Source organism: Lactuca sativa, chromosome 3, assembly GCF_002870075.4.
Source record: "Lactuca sativa cultivar Salinas chromosome 3, Lsat_Salinas_v11, whole genome shotgun sequence".
Taxonomy (NCBI): domain Eukaryota; kingdom Viridiplantae; phylum Streptophyta; class Magnoliopsida; order Asterales; family Asteraceae; genus Lactuca; species Lactuca sativa.
The window spans coordinates 88137183-88143362 of record NC_056625.2 but is presented as its reverse complement, the minus strand read 5'-3'; the positions used below and the strand labels follow the sequence as shown (position 1 = coordinate 88143362).

The following is a 6180-nucleotide window of genomic DNA, read 5'->3' as shown; positions in this document are numbered from 1 at the left end:
TCTCATGAACCGAGTGTGTAGGCCGATGCTGGATCGGTCGGTGATTGTGTTTATCGACGACATTCTGGTATATTCGAGATCTAGAGAGCAGCATGAGGAGCATCTGAGAGAGGTTCTCGGAGTCCTGAGATCGGAGAGGCTTTATGCCAAATTCTCCAAGTGTGATTTCTGTTTGCGGGAGGTTCAGTTCTTAGGACATCTCGTTAACCAGGAAGGGATATTGGTCGATCCAGCCAAAGTTGAGGCAGTGATGAGTTGGGAGGTGCCGAAGTCGCCCTCCGAGATCAGGAGTTTCCTAAGGTTGGCAGGGTATTATCGGAGGTTTATCATGGATTTCTCTAAGATCGCAGTGCCACTCACCAGATTGGCCCGGAAGGGTGTTGCTTTTTCATGGGGCCCCGAGCAGCAGGCCTCCTTTGAGACACTTCGCCAGAGGTTGTGCGAAGCCCCGGTGTTAGCTCTCCCGGAAGCCATGGAGGACTTTGTGGTATACTGTGATGCATCGATTTTGGGTTTGGGAGCGGTGCTGATGCAGAGGGGGCATGTGATAACGTATGCATCGAGGCAGCTGAAGCCTCGTGAGACGAGATATCCCACCCATGATCTAGAGTTGGGGGCAGTGGTGTTCGCCCTCAAGATTTGGCGTCACTACTTGTATGGGGTTCGGTGTACGATATACACGGACCATAAGAGTTTGAAGTATTTGATGGATCAGCCCAACCTAAATATGCGTCAGAGAAGGTGGTTGGATGTGGTCAAGGATTATGATTGTGAGATCCTATACCACCCAGGCAAGGCTAATGTGGTAGCCGATGCGTTGAGCCGCAGGGCGGAGAGCACTCCACTGCGGGGTGTATGTTTGAGATTGACCGTGATAGCTCCGGTATTGGACGCCATTCGTGGGGCACAGGCTGAGGCTGTACAACCTGAGATGCAGAAGAGGGAACGGGTTGTTGGTTTGGTTTCAGAGTTTGTTACCGATGGTGTGGGGCTTATGACATTTCAGGGGCGTATCTGGGTACCGTTTGTGGGAGGAACGCGTGCCACTTTGATGGAGGAGGCTCATCGATCGAAATTTTCGATCCATCCGGGGGCCACTAAGATATATTTGGATTTGAGAAAGGAGTATTTGTGGCCTTGTATGAAGAGGGATGTTGCGTGGTTTTTTGAGAGGTGCTTGACCTACCGTAGGGTTAAGGCCGAGCATCAGAGGCCGAATGGCAAGTTGCAGCTATTGGAGGTTCCCGAGTGGAAGTGGGAACAGATCACTATGGATTTCATCACCAAATTGCCAAGGACTGCCAGAGGAGTTGACGCAATTTGGGTGATTGTGGACAGGTTGACAAAGAGCGCTCACTTCCTTGCCATCAGTGAGAGTTCTTCAGCAGAGAAATTGGCGGAGGTGTATGTGAGGGAAGTGGTGTCTCGGCATGGGGTGCCGATCTCGATTGTTTCGGACCGTGATGTGCGCTTCACTTCCAGATTCTGGAAGAAATTTCATGAGGAGTTGGGTACTAGACTGCATTTTAGTACCGCATATCATCCCCAGTCAGACGGTCAGAGTGAGCGGACGATTCAGACGCTTGAGGACATGCTCCGGGCGTGTGTGTTGGATTTCGGGGGTAGCTGGGATGCGTATTTACCCTTGGCAGAGTTTTCCTACAACAACAGCCATCATTCGAGCATTGGTATGCCACCCTTTGAGCTGTTGTATGGGAGGAGGTGTCGGACCCCTATTTGTTGGGGAGAGGTCGGTCAGCGGGTGATGGGCAGTACAGAGATCGTGCTTCAGACGACAGAGCAGATTCAGCAGGTCAGACAGAGGTTGTTGACCGCTCAGAGCCGACAGAAGAGTTATGCAGACAGGCGCCGGTCCGAGCTTGAGTTTCAGGTCGGCGACTTTGTTCTCCTGATGGTCTCTCCTTGGAAAGGAGTGATTCGATTCAGGAAGAGGGGCAAGTTGGGGCCCCGGTATATTGGTCCATTCCGTGTGACCGCGAGGGTAGACCGGGTCGCCTATCATTTGGATTTGCTAGCAGAGTTGGGGCAGATTCACGACACTTTTCATGTGTCGCAGCTGAGGAAGTGTATAGCCGATGAGTCGGCAGTGGTTCCATTAGAGGATATTCAGGTGGATGCTAGCCTGAATTATGCCGAGAGACCAGTGGCCATCAGAGATCGGAAAATCAAGGTTTTGAGGAACAAGGAAGTACCCCTGGTGTTGGTTCAGTGGCAGCATCGGAGGGGATCGGAGATGACCTGGGAGCCGGAGCGTGAGATGCGTGAGCAGCATCCGGAGCTATTTGCAGAGCGAGACTTCAAGGGCGAAGTCTAGTTCTAGTGGGGGAGAATTGTAATAGCACGGATCTCCAGGTATCTTTTATGCTTATATTTTTGGAGTTTTGTGAGGGGACTCGGCGAGTTGGAGCTCAAACTCGCCGAGTAGGATCGCGGTTCAGGACGCGGGTTCACGCCCGGACTCGCCGAGTCCAAGGAATGGACTCGGCGAGTCCTCGCTGTTTAATGAAACCCTAAATTCCCGGTCCTAAGCCCTATTTAAAGGACCTTATGGCCCTTCATTGTGGCTACCTGGGTCTTGAGAGCACCAAAGCAGCTGAGGGATTCGTGTGAGTGAGATAAGAGGCTGTTGTTCACCAAATTTGTGTGTTTTTGCAAGAAAGGAAGAGGAAAGTCAAGCTATAAGAGTTGGGGAACTGGGATCTTCTTTCATTTCATCTGAGGAGGCTTCTTGAGGTATCATTCAGAGCTCATTTCCATATTTTTGTTGATTTGGTCAAATATAGGGTTTCTTCATGCCTTATTTGCTTTGTATTGGAAGTGTGAGAGGTCCCATGGGGTTATGGTGCTTAGATCTGGACCTTAGTAGGTCCAGAGAGTCCCTAATGTCATGCTTTATGTCCTCCCTTTTGGGTTGGAGGCTAGGGTTGCCATTTTAGAGGTCATTTCTCCAAAAAGAGCCTTGTAGGTGTTGTATGGTAACCAAGATATGGACTTTACGTGATGAATAAGCTTAGGAGGGCCAGATCTATGAGTGGATGGTGCGGATCTGACCTCAGAAACTAGTTTGAGTTGATGCATGGCATGGACTCGCCGAGTCTGAAGAACAGACTCAGCGAGTAGCATGAAGATTGTCCTTAACCACTCACCGAGTGGTCCTTACGAGTTAAGGGTCGACTCAGTGAGTCAGGGAGAGTTAGTGAGGGTTGACAGTTGGACTGAGTCGAGCTAGGACTCGCCGAGTTGTTCTTGAGACTCGGCGAGTCGAGTCATGGTAGCCCCGCGATTCATGCCAGGTGGAACCCGTCGAGTCAGGGGAGTACTCGACGTGTCAAAAGAGAATCCTAGAGAGTTGGTGAATATGTATAGACTCGCCGAGTCGCACTAGTGCACTCGCCGAGTCCGGTCAAAGTTGACCGTTGACCGTTGACCAGAGTTGACTTGATAGGGGTAGTCAGCCTTAGTGGTAAAAGTGTTAATTAAGAGATATATGATGTTATAGGAGGATTATAGCTCGGAGGATCGAGCACGAGTGATTTCCAGGATTCGCGAGTTATCGAGATACACGAGGTGAGTCTTCTCACTATACTTTACCTTGAGTAGGTAATCAGAGTTATGTGTCAGAGTATGTGTATGTTATGTGTATGCTATGTGTTGTACTGCATGATGTCTATGTGATTTATGTTGTGCATGTTTATAGAGTTGGAACCGGAAGGTTCCCAGAGTTAGAACCTGAGGGTTCACAGAGCTTGGGTGCACGGACCCATAGAGTTATAGCCTCGAGTGGCTAATATATGTTTATGTGGTATTTTGGGGAACTCACTAAGCTTTGTGCTTACAGTGTTAGTGTTGTTGTTTCAGGTACTAGCGATGACCGTGGGAAGGCGCCGGCTTGATATGTACACACGCATGGGATTTTTGATATATTTATGATCTTGGGATTTTGTATGATGTGAATTGGGATTTAAACTTAATGTTTTTATGAAAGTTTAATGAGAAATGTTTTTATAATTTGCGAAAAATTATTTTGAAAATTCACGGTGTTACAGTACTACTCAGGATGCTTCTGGTAACATTTATTGGAGATGCAAACCATGATTGAAGTCATTTGCAAATGGAACAATTAGAACCTAGACCAACCTTCATGAAGCATTCATTGAGAAATTTAGTCCTCCTTTAAAGATAGCCAAACTCAAAAAGAAGATTGCTAGCTTCCAACAAAATGATGGCAATTCCTTATATGAAGCTTGGGAGAGATACAAAGGATTTCTTCGGAATTTTCCTCAACATGATCTAAATGCTCAACAAGAAGTGTCTATTTTCTATGATGGTATAAACATAACCATGAGGCAACTTCTTGATTCTCAAGGACCAATGATGAAAAAGGATATAGCTACCACTAAAGCTTTAATATAAGAGTTTGCAAAGCATTCACATGAATAACACAATCCATGTGAAGAAATTACAAGAGGCAAGGTAGGCGGAGATGGAGGAATTGAGAACTTGGTTGCTGTGATGGAGAAACTAGAGAATATGGACCGAAGAATGACAAAGATGAATCAATCTATACACGTAATACAAGTGGGACGTGATAATTACAATGGGCCGTATTTGACTAAGGATTGCAGGTTGGATGAGAATGGGAATCGGAAAGCTCAAGTATGTTACTTGAGTGGAGATAAATATGATGAAGACTGGAGGAAGACTAAGAAGGAATGGTTTCCTTATGACGAATACAAGAAGGCTAAGGAAGAAAAGTTTAGGCAAACCCGTTGAGGCTTGTATCCAAAAGAACAACCACCGGTCGAAAACAAATATGAGTTTGAGTCGATGCTTACACACTTTGCATCCGTGTTTTTGAGAAAAGACATGATGTGACTGATGCTACGATAAGAAACCAACAAGATGTGATAACAAACATTGAAACTCAATTGGGTCAATTGACCAAAATCGTAAATGAGCGGTTATCTCTTGGGTTAGCCCGCTTCTCTCTTTTAGGAGGAGGGAGACGACTCTGCTAATTCTTTATCAATATGCTTAGGAAGCAAGGTTTTTAGGGCCTGGAAGGAAGGGAAGCTCTTCTTGGACTAAGAGGGGAAGGGATGGTTGTATGGCATCTATGAAAGCATTGACAACATTTCTCCTTCGATATTGCAAAGGCAAGACGCTATATTGGCTTAGGTTTAGTTGGTACAAAATCAAGTTCAAAATGGATTGGAGAAATTTGATTGACTGATGGTACAACGTACTTTTGTACAAAGTCACTTCTCAATTCGTATTTGGTATACGAAAGTGCGGAAGGCAATCCCTTCTATCCACCTACAAATCTTGATCCAAAACCACAATCTCACGTTATAGAAATATACATTGCAACTCCGCTTCCTTATCCCACTCGATCCATGTGAAACCCACTGAAGCCGGAGCAGAAAAAGTTTACGGAACAAGTGCTATCTCCCTTGATCAATGCCCCATTCTTCAAATCCATGGCTAAACTTCCAAATTTTTCTGAAGATGTAATGATAGATCGGAAGGAGTTGGAAAAAGCATCCACCATCGTGCTAAATGAACTATGTTCTGCAGATTCAGGTCGGTTAACTTTACCTTGTGAATTCAGCAATTCCACTATTATAAATGCTATAGCTGATTCAGGAGAGAGCATTAATTTAATTTCTTATTCCTTTTACACGAAGATTGGGTTGCCAAAATTGAAGAGCATTAGAAGACAAGGACCTTCCCATAATTTTGGGACGACCATTTTTTAGCCCTATGCGAGCCCTTCTTGACATCCATGACTCTAAGCTTACACTTACAATGGAAAATGAAGAAATAAATTTGGGATGAACCAATGAGCAAGTCAAAGCCAATCTATGAATGAAATAGATGATTTAGATAGGGTAATGGAGAACAAGTAAAATGAGAGGGAGTTAATGAGTTAGAAGAAATAGAGAAAATGATGGAGGATGAGATAAAAGTGTAGAAGATAACACAAAATCAAAAGGATGTTAAGACCACAAAACCTCAAGCTTCAATTCCAATGACCTTTGAAGTATTCGTGTTCACTACACCAAAGGTAGGAAATGAAGGAAACTTTTTTGATGGGGAACTGAGTAACGGGGAGATGGAATAAGACATCAAAGATCCGATCATTGAGAATATGGAAGT

General features: G+C 45.4%; 1 non-coding gene across 1 annotated transcript; it reads right to left on the bottom strand.

The window, feature by feature from the left end:
- Nucleotides 1–4206: 4206 nt before the first annotated feature.
- Nucleotides 4207–4313, bottom strand: LOC111911361 (small nucleolar RNA R71). Its single transcript, XR_002856844.1, has one exon. It is a non-coding gene; the product is annotated as a small nucleolar RNA R71 (small nucleolar RNA).
- Between the last annotated feature and the right edge of the window lie 1867 nt (nucleotides 4314–6180).